The sequence below is a fragment of the Canis lupus genome, chromosome 12 (assembly GCF_011100685.1).
Source record: "Canis lupus familiaris isolate Mischka breed German Shepherd chromosome 12, alternate assembly UU_Cfam_GSD_1.0, whole genome shotgun sequence".
NCBI classification, from domain to species: Eukaryota; Metazoa; Chordata; class Mammalia; order Carnivora; family Canidae; genus Canis; species Canis lupus.
In genome coordinates this window covers 8558904-8577684 of record NC_049233.1, presented here as the reverse complement: position 1 = coordinate 8577684, position 18781 = coordinate 8558904, and the positions used below count along the sequence as shown (strand labels likewise).

General features: G+C 38.9%; 1 protein-coding gene and 1 long non-coding RNA gene across 24 annotated transcripts in view; one reads left to right on the top strand and one right to left on the bottom strand.

The window, feature by feature from the left end:
- The window catches only part of KIF6 (kinesin family member 6), a 380623-nt gene that overhangs the window by 225751 nt on the left and 136091 nt on the right, over positions 1-18781 (top strand). The gene's annotated exons all lie outside the window — the stretch shown is intronic.
- The window catches only part of LOC102157226, a 60265-nt gene that overhangs the window by 2934 nt on the left and 38550 nt on the right, over positions 1-18781 (bottom strand). For 3 of the 7 annotated variants that reach the window (XR_005367655.1, XR_005367658.1, XR_005367657.1), the window contains 5 exons: positions 7090-7435; positions 6600-6701; positions 2483-2631; positions 1889-2121; positions 1562-1703 (listed from right to left, as the gene is read on the bottom strand). This is a non-coding gene — a long non-coding RNA (uncharacterized LOC102157226). Of the gene's footprint in view, positions 1-1561; positions 1704-1888; positions 2122-2482; positions 2632-3516; positions 3652-6599; positions 6702-7089; positions 7436-18781 lie in introns of all 7 variants that reach the window. The other 4 variants (XR_005367659.1, XR_005367660.1, XR_005367661.1 and 1 more) reach the window with 4 other exon arrangements.

The following is an 18781-nucleotide window of genomic DNA, read 5'->3' as shown; positions in this document are numbered from 1 at the left end:
TCATGTAAACTAAACCCACATAGATAGGGCTATAAATCACAAAATGTCAAGTGACAAGAATTAACGATATTGTTTACCTTTACCAACCAAGACAGAATTCTAGTGTTTGGTTAGGGAATAGCCAGTCAGAACAATGTCCCTCCAGTAGGAATATGTACATGGTTGAACAGGTATTTGCTTATATGACAGTTATTTACAAAATGCCAAGCAGTGCCGAGGATTATGTCAGGTTTTAGGGAGTCCTAGTTAAGTAAGATATTAACATAAGTTATAGGGACTGGATATAGTCCCTAGGCTCTTGGAGCCCACCACCCAGGAAACAGGCAGGGATAGTAGTCAGCTTCAGATACACAGGAAGGAGACCTCACCCAGACCCAGAGAGTCAAGGGAAGCTTCTGGGAGAAGGAGGGCATCTCTGTTGAGTCCTGAAAGTGTGAATAGCAGGTGTTCATGAGGCTGGCAGGGCAGGGTGAAAGGAGCAAAGTGCTATATAAGCATTCACTCTTTCTTTTACTGTTCTTTCTTGTGTGGGGCATTCTTTCTAAAAATGTGTCCATATCCTTGTTCAGGCTACTCATCAGTGGCTTGCCCCTTTGTTATGGTCCGACATACCTGAGGGGACAGCACACACCTTTTGTGATAGCTGCTCTCCACAAGCTGATGAACCAAGGGGACAGAGATCAGAATCCCCCACTGAGAGGTGGGAGTGCGGGTGGTGCTTTTTCAAGCTCTTCCTGGAGAATCCTGAAACTATTGGTTGTATTAATCCATTGCTTACTGTGCGCCAAGCCCTGTTCTGAGTGCCAGAGATTAGAGTGTGGCTAAGATACAAGATTCCAGCCTTAAAGGGACTCGTATTCAACTAAGTGCGACAGTTAGTGACCAAGTAAGCAAAGATGCCATTGGTGCTTTGAAGAAAATCAGTCATAGCACTGAGAGTTGGGGAGGATGGAGACAGTGATTTTAGATAAAATATCGGAGATGATCTCTTTGATTAGGAGACCTGTAAGTATTTTCACATTTCATCATACCTTAAGTTTCTAGAGCTTTCCTTTCTTAAGTTTTGGAGACATCCTATCTATGAAGTAACTGTGCAGGTAGTTAATCTCACCCACTCTGTGTAGACTGTATTAGTGTCACTGCTAGAAAATAACCCAGTGTCCCAGCCCTGGGGGCACCATTGCAGGTCCCTTTCTACTAACCATACTTACTGGCAGTGTGACAGTGGGCAAGTTGCATCACCTCACAAAGATTTAATTTCCTCATCTGCAAAATGGGGAAATCTTTAGGCCAAGGGTAAATAAAATAAAAAGGGTGAGGGGTGACAGTGAATTGCCGGGAAGAGAGAAGCTGGTAAAGGGAGTGGTCAGAGTGGAGAAAAGGGGCCAGAGAAAGGGGTCCAGGGGACACATTGTGTGGACTTGGCAAGAGTGGCTTCCCTCGGGGAGGCAGACAGGAGACTGAGGAGGGGCAGAAATGAGGCCAGTCACAATGGCAGGCTGACCACCTGAGCCACCCGACTGCCCTATGGCCTGGCCTGTGAATGAAGGAATAGTGTTACCTTTACATAGAAAGGCCCAGTCTGAAGGAGAGGGGATGTCGCCTAATGCATGGAGCAAGCCCACCAACGTTCACGGTCCAGGTGGCTCTCAGTAATTGGTTTACTCCAGTTATACTGCCAGCTTCGCACACATCTGGGGCTCCTGAAATTAATCACTTCTGTCAATCAATCAACCATAGACTTTTTGTTGCCTGGAAAATAAAGTTCAAAGTCCTCCACAGGTCATGGGCCTGTCCGCACTTCCCGCTTCTGTCCCTCCACCTCCCACCACTTTGTTTCCACTGGTTCCTGTCCATACTGCTCTTTGCTCTTTCCCACAACTCATACCTTCATCCTCGCAGACAGATCGCCACCAGCCATGCATTCCCACAGCACTTCTGTTTGCATTGCTTTTATGATCCTTTATCACATCGCGCCTTCCATTTTCACTGCATGTGGGGATGAACGTATTCATCATAGTAAGCCTCCTCGACTTCTTGTCTTACACTAGGTACCAGCTGCTCAATAAATAATTGCGGACCTAATTAAATAATTATCAAGCATCTGCTGTAGAGCAGACCCTGTAAACAAAATGAGTGAGTTGAAAGCGTGATCCCTGCAACACACTAGGGAGATAAAGTAGAAATGCACAGGTGCACGTGTAGAGTGGTGTATAATAAGCACAGAATAAATTTTGGCAGCAGTAAGTCCTTTTCAAAGTGTTCCCCTCGCTCCACGCCCTCCTCCTCATTATCGTGTGTCACACTGCACTGAAACCCCTGTTTACACGCGTGTGGGCCTCCCCCACACAGTGAATTGAAGAGCATGGAATATGACTGATTCATGTTTTTATCCCTGGTTCCTGGCCCTCGGTCAGAATTCAATAAATGTTTCTGGAATGAATAGAACAACTAGTCACCATGAAATGTCACTTTTAAATACCTTGTCTTCCGTCAGAGCCTGTCTCATTTCATTTATTGATCTTGCAATGCTGGTAGGCTTTTTTTCCATTTCCTTTTTCTCTTAGGGCTAATATCCTGGATATTACAGCCGCAGTGCTCGAGTTTTCCTTCTGAGTCCTGGATAAAGGCCTGGAAGAGCAGCGAAACATTTCAGTGCCGTGCCCTTAATGTTGGGGTCAAACCTTAGATCTCTTTCAGATGCTTGAAATGCATGAGTTTAAAACCTGCTCTGTATCCGTGGATTTCAAATTGTTATCATGAGTGAAAGACTGCCTTTTGAAATGCTAGCAGAGAAAACTTGGCACGTCGGCCAGAGGTACACCCCAGTGTGATGACTCATAATGTGATGTGGCAGGTGGGAAATCTTTTTAAAAATCACTGTTTCCTCATAAACTCGGCTGCAGAAATCAGATGTGGAACTGGGTTGGGGGTTGTATGTGGCAGAGATGGAGGAAGGAGCTTCAGGAAAACAGCCATTGGAGGGAGAGGACCTTGGTGCACACAAGAAAGGCTTGTGGGCATTCTTCGACTCTAGACTATTCACTCAGTTTGTGTACTAGCCGAATACTTTCCTATTTCCTTCTCCTTCAGACTATATTTTGCCGATTCAGCCCCATTTATTTCTCCCCCACCCCAAAGAGTAGAGAGCCAGAGAGAAAGGAGAAAAATACGTCAACTCTGTTGACTATTTTATGAATCACTCATAATTTCTCTTGTAGAAGGGGAGAGGGAAGGAGTGGAAGAATGAGACTGTTAACTAAAATCAAGGTTTTAGGTAATTTGTTACTTTGATTATCCTTAATTTTCTATTTATCAAAAGGAAGGAAGGAAAAGGGGGGGAGGGAGAAGGGAGGGAGAGAAGAAGGGTGGGAGGGAGGGAGGAAGGGAGGGAGGGAAGGAGAAAAGGAGGGCAGGTGGGAAGGGAAGGAAGGAAGAGAGAGAGAGGGAGCAAGGGAAGAAACCAGAATCCCTTCACCACCCAGAGATTTCTGACAGCCCTTGTGGGTATCTTACTTTGTTCAAGAACTGCTATTTCTTGTAATTCCACAGTGGTCCCCTCCCTGACATCCATGGCCTGAGAAGTCACTTGTTGTCCTGCCCTTGCCAGAGTTACCCTGGTCAGGCTCTTACTTCTAGCACTCCTCAAAGCTGTAAAACTCAAAAAAATGTCAGAGCTTCCTTACCTTCTCTCCACCTCTCACTGTGCCAGAGCCACACTGGCATGAATAGATGGCTCGCTCACAGACCTGGAATAGTATATTGTGGTTCCTGGCATCCTCTTGGAAGTGACCTTTCAGGTCTGACCTGCTGTCTCTCACTCTGTAGTGCTCAGACGTGAGGCTCAGAGGGATTGGGAACAGACACTGCACCCTCTTCTCTCTTGCCTCAAATGCCTTCTTCCCTTTTCCCTTATCTGGTGGTAGTGGTGTGGGGACTGACAAGCAAACATGCTCCTCATGGGACCACCCTCCAGTTCAGCAGACACTACCAGTAATGTCTGGATTTCAGTTTGATCTCAAGATACGGTACCTGGTATGCAAGTAACAGTTAATAGAACACTGGAGAATTTGGCTCAGGACTCAGGATCTCTAGACCCCTATCTTAAACAGCAAGTGAGGGTTGGGTTGGGGTCTGGCCAGTCCTTATAGCTGTGATGTGGATGGCTATTCTTGGTGGGGCCCAGAAAGCTGGAGATGCGTGTGATTGATAGTGCTGCCTGCCAAGGGTTCCAGGGTCTGTGTGTGTGTGTGTTGGGGGGGAGGGGAGGTAGTATCCCATTGTAGGTCCCATTGACTTTAAGGACCTAACAATCTCACCATGGAATCAGAGTTAAGCATGAAATACTGATGGTAAGTATCTTGGAGGTCACAAGGAATAGATCAGTATGGATTCGAAGCACAGTCTTTAGGGAAGGGAGGGGCCTTGGAAGACACTGGGGCTCAGGATAGGCAGAGGGCAGGGTGGAAGGCACCCCCAGACATAAATAGCTCAAGGAAAGGCACAGGGATGGAAATGCTCAAGAAAAATGGCAAACTCAGCCTGATGGGAGCCCAAGGTTCTTGTTGGGAGTCTTAACAGTGGACATTAGATTGCATCAGTTGGGAGGGTGGGTGGGTTTGTGGAAAGCCCTAAAAAGTCAAAAAGAGATGTTTGAATTTGATGCAGAGACCATAAGGAAACGTTTCTGGCAATCTGTCTAAAGGGGTATTTGGGAAGATTAATCTGGCAAGGGTTTATAACAGAAATTGGAGAGGGAAACACTAAGAGATTAGCTTAAAAGGCTCTTATGTGATTCATCCCTCAAGGAGTTTTACATTTAATTAGAAAGTAAGGCAGCAGTGTGCATTGTACATATTCTTGGAACATGTGTGTGTCTTTCCTAAAAAATTGTAAAAACATACTTATTTTATTTTTTGAAGAGGTAATACATCCACATGGCTCTTAAACCCAAACAATATAAAGAGGTGTACAGTGAAGGAAGGAGTTTGCTCCCACCTTTGTCCCAATTGGTCTCATTCCCACCTGGCACCTGCCCCACCCCACAACATCATCACCCTGAACCACTTTCATGGCTTCCTTATGTATGTTTCCAGAGTCTCTTTATGCAAATCCAGGCAAATATTAAAGTATGTTCTAATCTTTCTTCTTTTTTATACAAAAGATAATAGCCTATTTAATCTCCCTTGGATTTTGCTTTTTTCCCTTAAGAATTGATCTTTTTCTTTCTTCGCTTAAGAATTGATCTTAACGATTTTGGCATATCATTCTTCTTGTCAGCTGCATCGTCTTACATTATGTGGAGAACCAGAACTGTGTTGATGGATGTGTTTTCTAACATCCTTTTGATATTGTATATGGTGCTGCAAAAGATAACTTGCCCTTATACCATTTTGTATGTGTGTGTATATCCACAGAATAAATTTCCACAAATGGGCTCATTGCATCAAAGTCCACATATATTTATAGTTTTAATGGAGATTTGTAAATTGCCCTCTTCAGGGAGTTGTACTGATTTGCATTCTCACCAGCAATACCTGGGATCGCCTGCTTTCCCACAGCCTTGCAAACACAATGGTTATCACTTTGGGGGCTTTTCTGCTCCATTAGTGAAATCTTCATGCAGCTCTAGTTTGCTTTTCTCTTATAAGTTGAACATCTTTTCATATGTCTACGGGCCCAGGGGATTTTAAACTCCTTCTTAGGGGGCTGACTTCATCACTTCTGCACCCCTCCCAGAACCTCCCCAAAGGCCTTGCTACAGAGCAGGTTTTCAGTCAAGATTTATAAACCCCAGAAATGTTTGCATGAATGAGTAGGTAAGTCACTGAATACATCGTCATGCTGTTGCAGCTATAAATCCTCAATTAGATATGAGTCTTCCCTGAAGCAGCATAAGATAGAATAAGCTTACAGAGTAGATATAAAAGCAACATATATGTATGTTCAAAGATTACATGCCATATTCTAAGAGTGAGTAATTACTTTCCTTAGGTTGAAAAGTGAAGAAACTTAGATGAAATACCTTGTTCATCCCCAGAAACGGAAGAAGGAATCCCATAGCTCTTTTCCATGGTTTCTTGTTCATTTAAAGAGTGGTTTGGAGCTAGTATGATTAAATGGTTTCCATAGAACTAGTAGCAAATTAGAAGGGCACAATAAGGCTCCAGCGTGTGGGTTCCTCAGGCTCCTTCCACTTCATTTATCCTTAGAACACCCAGAACTCAGATCCTGTGGCAGTGTAAACTGTCACTAGCTGGAGTCTGAAGCCTGAGTTTCTTTCTTTCTTTGCTGTTTCTATGTGTTCTCACATCAATTACTGTGAGTCATAGCAAAGCACATTTGATCATTCATTTGCTAGTTTTATGAATTATATGGAATTCCATTCTCCAACAGCACGTTTGCCAACTGTTTGTTTTATGCTGTCTTCAAAGAGAAGTCACTGCTAGACAGGTAGAAGGTGAGAACAATGACAGCAAGAACACAGCAGAACCTCCATGGTGTACTCTTACCTGAAGTGACTGATCTAACAGTTGTGCATGAACTTAACCATAGTCCCTAAAGGAAAGCCTACCCAGAAGAAACATGAAGCCCTCTACCTGCTTATGGAGTTCCTCCTTCCCCCTTAAACGAGAGTCACAATCACAGCCCAGAATATAAGATCACGTCAAGCCGGGAGCTTGGTCAGCTGTGACAGCCACCTAAAAGGGGGGGAAGCAGAAAGAAGATAGGAAATAAAGAAATTCAAGTTAGAATCCTGATTCCAGACCTTCTATAACTAAAAACACTAATGAATATTGCCAGGGATCTAGGAAAATAATGTGACTGGGGACTCAGTATTTTAAATGGATCTGGAGATGAGCTATTAAAAATAAGGATACTTGGAAAATTAAGATACTTGCAACCTTCCTATTATTGATTCTTTTCCTTTCTATTGTTACTTTTTTGGGGGGGTGTTAAAATGGCAAGTCAAGAAGAAACAGCTTTAACACATGTTCAACATTTAACAGTCTATTTAATACATCTGTGTCTGTTGTGTCACCTCTTCCTCCAAACACCCTGTGTGTTATTTCCATCTCTACTACTCACCCATTTTGTACACAAAGAGGAGCCAGAGGAGGTTGAATGACTTGCTCAAGGTCACATACTTCATAAAGAGGAGACTTTGACTCAGGTCTTCTGAACCCCAAACTGGAGCTCTTTCCAGGATTTGTTTCTTAGCTTATTGTAAAATTGGTCTCAGGGAAGAAATCCTGGCACTGAGGAAGTGCCAGAAAAGAAGCATTACCTTCACTTGCAGCAACAGAATCATTCTAAAATTGTTTTGTGATGATCTGAATCCATAGCAACTGTGCTGGATCCAAACAGGGTTAAGTGAGTAGTTGATGCCTCTGGATGATCACCCTGGTGATGATGCCACAGGGCAACAGGTCCACTGCAAGGCGGTTCAACTATAAGTTAGAACTGAAACTACTCTTTAAGATTTGCTACTTATTACCTAGAGATAAACTTGCTAATTCATAATTCACAAGCCACAACATGACAACACACAGTTCCATTAAAGATTTGTTTTGTTCTCTCACATGACCATTCACAGGAGGAACTTATCAGTTCCAGCCCATTCATTATCATGTTTTTGTGATCAGTGATTATCCCCGTGGAAAAATGGAAATATTGAAGACTCAAGCTTTCTGCAATGAAATATAAGGTTGTTAAGATGTACTTCATTCATGCAAGTAAAGACAAAATTTATTAAGCATGTATTAATAAGCAGTTACCTTAGTTACCAGATGCTTGCAATTAAAGAGACCTCTTAACTAAGAAAGAAATTGGCTTCAAGAATAAATAGGTTAATGGCCAGATAGGTAATATATTTATTAATTATTTTACTTAGTGTATAGTCATGGCTTACATATAATTAAAGATTTTTAAATATCTCAAACTCTTAAAAATAACTGCCAGTTTGAACATTCCCTTGTCAAAGATTCCTTCCCCCAGTCATTACCTGTTTTCAGATAAAAGCTTTTCTACAGAGTAACACAGAAAAAAATATAAAACCTCTTTGGAAGTACACATCTATTATTTCCAAGGATTGGATTTTCCAAAGGCCAAATAAAGAACAGAAGTGGGTGATATTGTCATGGTCAGAATCATGGTCTTGCATCAGAACTCAAATGAATTTTCCACAAAGAAAATTATTCATTGAAAAAGGTTGTATCCTGAGCTTTCTACCATACTCAAGTTACCAAATTAATCAGTGAAGCTCTACAGCTGCAGGGAAAATAAAGCTAAAAGTCAAAGTTACAGATAAATATACCCAATGTTTTACCCCTGATTTCTGTTCATTTTTTTGGCCTCATATCAAGTAGAATCATTTATCCTGTACTAGTGGTAAACAAAGTTTTTCAGATAAGGGAAATTTGCAAAAAACTAAAGCTTATCTCTTTCTTTTTCACTTTAACCAATTTTACGTCTCGACAAACATCCTAAAAATCAATTGCAATGCTCTGTCAATGTAAGGAAGGTATATTATACAATATATAGTCTCTTCCTGATACATAGAGCCCAACTTCTTAAGCTCAATATCCACAGGTAAGCAGCAGTGGGTCTACAGAATTCAAAGCCACTAAATTAACATGAAGCAAATCTTCTTGTACATCTATTAAACTGGAGAATGTATAGAAAAGTGTGAAGTTCAGTATTCTTAAAAGGTTTTGTCATGTCACACATCCAGAAACATTAACAAAATCTTTTCTACCTAAATCAATTTTGTTCCTTTTTTCTTTTTCTTTTTTTTTTTTCCTTTTTTCTTTTTAGGCAAATGCCTAGAAAGTAGAAATTTTTATGCTCAGTAACTGATTGGAAAATGTGCAATGTTTTTATTATTGGAGAATCTTGTGGTATTGGCATTGCAGTTACATTAAAACAAAAAGAGTAAGATGGATTTATCAGAGGCAGTGTGAATTACACTGGTCTGCTTGGCCAGGGCTCATCTGTAGGAGCAGAAAATCTGGACTGTTTGATTTTTCAGCAAGACTATGAAAGCCCAGGCAGCTACAATTTTAAAAACTAGAGGGTCACATTAGAACATGTAGGAGGGGAGTAGTGTTGTCATTGGTTGTTTTGTTTTTTAATTGGTATTATAGGAAAGTCCTAGAAATCTCTGATTTCTTATTGCAGCTGGGACCAACTATTTCTTTACAATATGGGGCTATATTTAGTTCCCCAATAATGTACAAGCAAAAACACCAACAATTAATCTTTTGGGGTCATTTATCATTTGCCATTTTAAGAATGACAATTTTTGAATTATATTTTCACCCAGAGACATGAAAGTTTCTAACTAGAGGGTAAGAAAGAAAACAATGCCAGTTTAAGGAGAGAAAGTGCTTATTATGAAAACTGGGCAGGGATAGACAGGGCAATGGGAGGACAACCACCAATGTAGAATCCTGAAAACCAAGAGAGCAGAATTGGGATTAGTTCATGATATCAAATCAGATGAGGACTGCAAAGACACTATTGGGGTTTCTGGTCCAGGATGTAAGAAGCTTGGAAGTCTTCATTCTCTCCTAATGGCAAGTAAAAAGCTGGACAAACTTCAACAATTCTTTTTATATCCATAAAATAAGTGAAGTCACAGGCCCTGACTTTTCAGAATTGGAGAGACAGATGACTACAAAGAACTGTGATTTACTGGAACAGAGACCCATACGCACACATTTTTATAGGAAACAGTAGCAAGGTAGGGAACCTGAACCATAATCAACAAATTGTTGGAGTCCCCCACACTTTTGTGAATTTTACCTCCAAGAGCTCTACTATATCCTTACAGAGAATATTGGAGAAAAATCTCCTAATGCTTATGATGGGGGCAGGGGAAAAGGAATATTTTGAAATATGCCAGAGCACTCTTTTTAACAAAGTCTGCCCTCAGAAGAAACTCTTTAACATGAGCCTGACCTGCTGGGGCTTTTTCAGACCCTAACTGACCAGAAGGAAGATAAATGCCCAAATGCAACTTTCTAGCTTTCTATGTAGGAAAAATGAAATACCCAGCTCCAGCCCACTCTTGAAATCTTGTCCCACCTAAGTGGGAGCAGGAGGTGTCAGAAGCTGAGAAGCATGTGTGAAGCTCATTAACCAGAGGCATAGGCTCATTAAAAGACTGAGACCTAATCATAGTAGTATATAGAATGCTTCCTCTCTTCCCATACCTTACCACCACATTACTAAAGGGCTATTTATAGCAGTTTCTTTTACTCAGTACATCATGTCTGGCTATCAAGAAAAAGTTACAAGACACACTAAAAGGAAGGGAAAAAAGGCAACATAGAACTCTCCAAGCCAAAAGTCAAACAAACAAACAAACAAACACACACCATAAACCAGTTCAAAGAGATAGAGCAAACATTAAAACTAGACACTGATATGGCAAGGGTTTTGGAATTGTCAACTAGGAATTTCAAACAACAATGATAAATATCCTAAGGGCTGTAATGGATACAGTTGATAGCATGCAAGAGAAGATGGGCAATGTATGCAGATTGATGAAATTCTAAGAAAGAATTTTTAAAATCTAGAGACAAAACCACTACAACAGAAATGAAAAATGCCCTTGATGGACTTATTAGGAGACTACATATATAGGCTAAAGAATCTCTGAACTTGAGGATATCTCAACAGAAACCTGTAAAACTGGAAAGAAAAAAGATTGATAAAAATAGAACAGAATATTCAAGAACTGTGGGACAACCACAAAGGGTGTTCACATTTGTGTAATGAGTATACCAGAAGCAGAAGAGAGAAAGGAAGAGAAGAAATATTTGAGACAATAATGACTGAGAATTTCTCTAAAATTAATTTCAAACACCAAACCACAGATCCAGGAAGCCTAGAGAATACCAAATAGAAAAATGACTGAAAAACTGCATCTAAGCATATCATTTTCAAACTACAGATTATCAAAGATAGAAAAGAAAATCCTCAAAGAAGTCAGAGAAGAAAAAACACTTTACCAACAGAGGAGCAAAGGTAAGAATTACATCCAATTTCTCTTCAGAAACCATACAAAGAAGAACAGAGTGGAGTGACACATTTAAAGTTTTGAGAGAAAGAAAGCCACCAACCTAGAATTCTGTGCCCTGCAAAATTACCCTTCAAAACCCTGCAAAATTACCCTTCAAAATACAGACTTTCTTAGACAAACAAAAATTAAGGGTATTTGTTGTCAGTAGATGTGCCTTGCAAGAAATGTTAAAAGAAGTTCTTTAGAAAAAAGGAAAGTGCTGTAGGTCAGAAACTTGGATATACATAAAGGAAAAGTGTTGAAAAAGGAATTAATGAAAGTGAAAAAACTTTTATTTCTTATTCTTAATTGTTCTAATGGATAACAGTTTGTTCAAAATAATAATAGAAACACTTATTTAATTATGTATGCTTATGCATATATATTCATATATGTGTATATATATTCTTATACATGTGTGTATATATATATTCATATGCCTATGTATAAGTGAAAAAGAATGACAGCAATGATACAAAAGAGGGAAAGGAGGAATTGGAATTATTTTGTTATTGTAAATTATACTACCAATGAAATGGTATAGTGTTATTTGAAAGTGGATTTGGGTTGGCTGTAAATGTATATTGGAAATCTAGACCAACTACTCAAAAAAGTGAAAAAAATACAATTGATATACTAAGAAAGGAGATAAAGTGCTCAATTAAAATAACAAAAGCAGAAAATTGAAAGACAAAAATAATAACAAAAAGGCAACAAATGGAAAACAGTAATAAACAAGTATCAATTCAACTATATCAGTAATCAGTTTGAATGTCAATGGTTTAAGTGCACCAATTTATTTATTTATTTATTTTTTTTTTTTTTTTTTTTTTTTTTTTTTTTTAAGTGCACCAATTTAAAGAAAGAGATTGTCAGGCAGGATCAAAAAACAAGACCCAACTGTATGTTGTCTATAAGAAACCCATGTTAAATATAAAGGCACATATAGGTTTAAGAGTAAATGAATGGAGAAAGATATGCCACGTTAGCACTAATCTAAAGTGGGAACAGTTATATTAATTTCAGATGGAGCAGACTTTACAGCAAGGGCAGTTATCAGGAATAAAGGACATCATGTAATGATAAAGGAGTCAGTTCTCCAAGAAGACATAGTAATCTTTAATGTGTGTTCATATAACAAGAGTGTCAAAGTACTTAAGGCAACACTTGCTGGAACTGCAAGGAAAAATAGATGAACCAACTCTTATATTGGAGACTTCAGCATCTCTCTGTTGAAGAGAGATGGACAAATACAGCAGGCAGAAAATCAGTAAGGACATAGTTGAACTCAATAATACCATCATTCAACTGGATATAACGAACATCTATACGCTACTTCATCCAAAAACAGCAGAATACATATTAACACGATTGAACTAAGCTAGAAACCAGGAACAAAAAGATAACTGGAAAATCCCCAAATACTTGGAGATTAAACAGCACACTTCTACAGATACATGGGTCAAAGAAGTAATCACAAGAGAAATTTAACAATACTTTGAACTAAATGAAATGAAAATACAACATCAAATTCTGTGGGATGCAGCAAAAGCAGAGCTTAAGAGAGAACATATAGCATTGAATGCAATATTAGAAAAGAAGAAAGATCTAAAATCAGTCATCTAAGCTTCTACATTAGGAAACTAGAAAAAGAAGAACAAATTAAACTCAAAGTAAGCAGAAGGAAAGAAATAAAAATTAGAGCAGTAATCAATGAAATAAAAAACAATGAAATTTTTTAGAAGCCAATAGAGCCAATAGAGAAAGAAGCCAATAGAGAAAACTAATGAAACCAAAAGCTGGTTCTCTGAAAAGATCAATAAAATCAATAAGCCTCTGGCTCAGCTAACACAAATTATTAATATCAGCAATGAAAGAGAACACATCACTACAGACCCCATGAATAGTAAAAGGATAATAAAGGAATACTATAAACAACTCTGTGCCCATGACTTTGATAACCTAGATGAGATAAATGGGCCAATTCTTTGAAAAACACAATCTGCCAAAACTTACAGAGGAAGAAATAGACAATCTGAATAAGCCTATATCTATTAAAGAAATAATTAATAACCTTCTAAAACAATGGGCCCAGGTGGTTCACTGGAATTTCATCAAACATTTAAGGAATAAATTATACCAGTTTTCCACAATCTCTTTCAGAGGTAATACTTAACTCATTCTAGGAGGTCAGCATTACCCTAACAACAAAAACAGATGAAGGCATTACAAGAAAACTACAGAACAATATCTCTCAATAACATAGGTGCAAAAATCCTCAATACTTGGGATGTCTGGGTGGCTCTGGTTGTGTGTCTGCCTTTGGCTTAGGTCATGATCCCAGGGCCCTGGGATCGAGTCCTACATTGGGCTCCCTGCAGGGAACCTGCTTCTTTCTCCCTCTGCCTATGTCTCTGCCTCTCTCTCTCTCTCTGTCTCTCATGAATAAATAAATAAAATCTTTAAAAAAAAATCTTCAATACTCGTCTATTTTTGCTTTTGTAGCCTGTGCTTTCGGTGTCATAACTATAAAATCATTGGAAGACCAATGTCATAAGTTTTTCTCTGTTTTCTTCCAAGAGTTTTATAGTTTCAGATCTTATATTAAGTCTTTAATACATTTTCCGTTAATTTGTATGTATGGTGTAATGGTCCAGATTCTTCCTTTGACATGCTGTTATTCAATTTTCCCAAAACTGTTTTTTTAAAGATTTTATTTATTTACTTGTGAGAGAGAGATAGAACACAAGCAGGGGGAGGGACAGAGGGGAAGGAGAAGCAGACTGTCCACTGAGCAGGGAGCTCGTTACAGGGCTCAAACCCAGAACTCCAGAATCATGACCTGCGCCGAAGGCAGAAGTTTAACCAACTGAGCCACCTAGGTGCCCCCAATTTTCCCAACACTATTTATTGAAGAGATTGTACATTCTTTCCCCATTGTGTGTTTTTGATGCCCAAAGATTAGTTGTCTGTAATATGCATGGATTTTTTTTTCTGGTCTTTCTGTTTTGTTCCATTGGTCTAACGTGTTTGTTTTTATGCCAGTACCATATTGTTTTTATTATTGTAGTTTTGTTATGTATTTTGAAATGAGGAAGTGTAATGCTTCTAGCTGTGTTCCTCTTTCTCACAATTGCTTTGGCTATTCTGGGTCTTTTGTGGTTCCATAGGAATTTTAGGATTTTTTTTTCCTTTCTGTAAAAAGTACCATTGTTTTTGATAGGGGTTGCATTTAATCTATAAATTGCTTTGGGTAGCATGGACATCTTACTATATTAAGACTTCTAATCAATGAACAGAGGATATTTTTCCATTTGTTTGTCCTTTTTCTGTTTTCTTTTATCAATGTAACGTAGTTTTTGGTGTAAAAATATTTCAACTCCTTGGTGAAGTTTATTTTTAAGTATTTTACTCTTTTGAAAGCTATGGAAAATGGAGTTGCTTCCTTAATTTCTTTTTCAGTTTGTTTTAAGTTGTTGCAATTGAATTTTCTACTCTACAACTTTACTGAATTCATTTATTAGTTTCAACAGATTTTTTTGTGGAGTCTTTAACGTTTTATACATCATATGACCTGCAAACGGAGAAAATTTGACTTTTTTTTTTTAAAGATTTTATTTTTATTCATGAGAGACACAGAGACAGAGATAGAGAGAGGCAGGGACACAGGCAGAGGGAGAAGCAGGCTCCATGAAGGGAGCCTGTCTTGGGACTTGATCCCGGGTCTCCAGGATCACACCCTGGGCTGAAGGCAGCGCTAAACTGCTGAGCCACCAGGAAGGACTGCCGAGAAAATTTGACTTTTTTTCCTGATTTGGATTCTATTTATTTCTCTTTATTGCCTAATTGCTCTGTCTAGGATTTCCAGTCTATGTTGAGTAGAAGTGACAAAAGTGGGCATCCTTGTTTTATTCCTGATCTTAGAGGAAAGGATTTCAGTTTTTCACTGTTAAATATGATGTTAACTGTGGGCTTGTCATATATGACCTTTAGTATGCTAAGGTACATTCCCTCTATATGGAGCTTGTTGAGTATTTTTACCATAAAAGGATGTTGAATTTTGTCAAATGCTTTTTCTCTATAAAAGTAATCATATGATTTTTATCCTTTATTCTGTAAATGTGGTGTACCACATTTATTTATTTGCATGTGTTGAATATATATATACATAGAATATTACTCATCCATCAGAAAGGATGAATACCTACCATTTACATCAACATGGTTGGAACTGAAGGGTATTAGACTAAGTGAAATAAGTCAACCAGAGAAAAACACTTAATATAGGTTTCACTCATATTTGGAATATAAGAGGATCATGGGGTAAGGGAGGGAAAACTGAACGGGAAGTCATCAGAGAGAAAGAAAAACCATGGAAACTCTTAGTTATAGGAAATAAACTGAGAGTTGCTAGAAGGGAGGTAGGTGAGGAGATGGGGTAATTGTGTGGTGGGCATTAAGGAGGGCACATGATGTGATGAACATTAGGTGTTATACGCAACTGATGAATTATTGAACACTACATCAGAAATTAATTATGTACTATATGTTGGCTAACTGAATTTAAATTAAAAAAGAAGAAAACAGTTCTATCTTCATAACAGATCTTTGTTGAAAACAATAAAACAAAAAATGAGCCAAAGACTTTAATAAACACCTCACCAAAGAAGATATGGCAAATAAGCATATGAAAGATGCCCCACATCATATGTCATCAGGGAAATGCAAATTAAAACAATTAAATATCACTATATACCTATTGGAGTGACCAAAATCCAGAACACTGACAACACTGAATGCTGGGGATGATGTGGAGCAACAGGAACTCTTATTCATTGCTGGTGGCAATACAAAATAGTACAGCCACTTTGGAAGACAGCTTGGTAATTTCTTACAAAACTAAATATTGTCTTATACAACCCAGCAATTGTGCTCCTTGGTATTTACCCAAAAGACTTGAAAACATATCCACACAAAAATCTACCCATGGATGTTTATAGCAGGTTTATTTATAATTTGCCAAAACTTGGAAGCAACCAAGATGTCCTTCAATAGATGAATGGATAAATAAACTATAGTACATCCAGACGATGGAATATTATGTAGTGCTAAAATGGGGGAAAAAGCTATAAAAATGCAATCTGAAAAGGTTACATGCTTTATAATTCTAACTATATGATGTTCAGGAAAAGGCAAAACTTTGGAGACAGTAAAAGATCAGTGATTACCAGAGGTTGGTTGGACAGAGGTGTAAATAAGGAGAACACAGATAATTTTAGGGATGATGAAATTACTTTGTATGATATTATAATGGTGTATATATGCCATTATGCATTTGTGCAAACCCATAGAATATGTAACACCAAGAGGAAACCCCAAGGTAGACTAATGGATTTTGGGTGATCATGATATGTCCATGTAGGTTCATCAGTTATAACAAATGTACCATCTGGTTGATAATACAGGAGGCTGTGGATGTGTAGGGGCAGGAATATTTGAAAAACATCTGTACTATACCTTCTGGTCAGTTTTACTGTGAAACTAAAAATGCTCTAAAAAATAAAGTCTACTTTAAAAAAAGACTATTGGGTGTGGCAATGAGGAGGTGGTAGGTGACCTCAAAAGAGCAGTTTCAATGAGGTGCTGAATATAGAAACCAGACTGCAGCGAAATGAGGTGTGAAGAATAGTTGAAGAAATAAAGCCAGAGAACACTGACAGCTCTTCCAGGAGTTTGCTTGTGAAGGAGAAGAAGACTCAAGCTAGAAGAGGATTAGAGAACCAGGGTCCAGGGAGGGACTTCTTGTTGCTTGTATTAGGATACAGTGCTGTCAGACATAAATTCTAAGTGCCATATGTGTGAGGATTCCTTGGCTTTATGATACAGTTGGAATTCCTTGATGTGTCAGCAGTATCAATAGCTTCATTAAAAAGTGGAATAAGGATGGGCAGTGTATTTACAATTTACTTTCTATGAGTTTTTTTCATGTTTGTTCATTCCTTAGAAAGACCATGTATGTGTCCCCTCAATTTAGATGCTCAGCAAATACCTATCAAGACCAAGGTACATTTTTGGGAGAATCTACCTTTCCTAGAGATAAAGTAGTTCCATTGAGAGAAATACATGACTTGAATTACTTATACCTTTCCTGCCTTGAGCTGGTTTCCAGATGTGCTAGGAGAGGATGTCTACTACTCTCAACCTCTCCTGAAGATATTCAGGATCAGGACACCTGAGGGTCTCTAGATAGCCTGCAGCCATCACAGGTGCACATTTGCTTAACACATGTGGCTTCATGAATAGAGAACCTAAAAATGACAACATTTAGGTAAAACCTAAGACATGGAGTGCCCAATCTCATCACTAGACAAGAAGGCAATAAGATGGCTGGGTGTGGGCCACAAAGTCATAATGGAAAGAAAGGTCAGGCAGTCAAAGAGCAGGAAGCAAAAATAGACGGCAGCAAATACACACAGCAGAGCCTTCCTTGGGAAGAGGTTGGTCCACATGCTGGAGAGACTGCCTCAAGGAGGAAACATGGAGACTATAAAAGATACCAAGGGAAAAGAAGAACAGGAGAAAAGGAAATGAAAACAGAAGAGAGGGGTGTCACATTTCTTTTGGCATTTAAAACACTTCCAGATTGCATCCTGAAATCTTGCTGGACCAAGAATTGCAATATTCTGGAAACTCAAGGCCTTAGATTTGGCATCCCTGGTGTTGTAATATCAAATCACAGCTCAATGTTAAGTTTTATTATTCAACCTGAATTAAAAGGTCAAGGGGAAAAAGAGCTCTGTGGTGTTCCATTAAAGGAAAAATCTGATCATCTTAAAGCAATATGATCTTAAAGGAACCCACCTTTAAAAAGGTCAGTGTACAAAGGAATATGGGCAGTGAGTGCCTGTTGCTCCCTTGAAAGCACATGTGCATGCTGGGAAGTGTACTGATGGAAAGAGTTAATGCTTCTCTCCAACTGTTTCACTTACAGGAATAGTGGGAACATCTGTCAGGAGATGGTTACCCGTGTAGGTGAAAAAAATGACATATTACTCTTCTTTCCTTCCCCAAAATATGTTGCTTTCCAAACCTAACTAACCCGTGAATGTACAATATCTTCCACATCACCTGGGGAGCATGAAAAGAGATCCCCTCCTAATCATCATATTCTTGGTATCAGAGGTATCACCCTTAGATAATCTCCAGAACAGTCCTCTAAGGGGTTCCAATTTGCCGTGCTTAGAGACAAGTGAATTCATTAGGATACATCATTGGATGTTCTGTTGTGACCAATCCAGATGCTTCTACAGAGAAGTCTGTGACTGCCTGTGTTACTGGCTCAGGAGCTACCAGACAGGTGTTTGGGTTGTATTTAGCCACGTTGTACTGTCAGACTGCAAACTGCTATTACTGTGTTGATCTTTCATCCATATAAAATTATTCTTAGACCCCTGATTTTTGAACCTCAAACCCTGAAGTTCCCTCCTCTGCCTCCTTACCTGCTCTTCCATTGGCCCTGCTATGCCAACTCCAGGTCCTTTCCTATACTTTGTTCTGTGATCCCCTTTGTCCTTCCCTGCCATTAGTCTGTGGTTGGAGAACATATCTTGTGTGATTTCAGTCCTTTTAAATTTATTGAGGCTTACTTTATGGTCTATCATGGAGAATATTGCATGTGCACCTGAGAAGAAGGTGTATTTTGCTGTTGTTGGT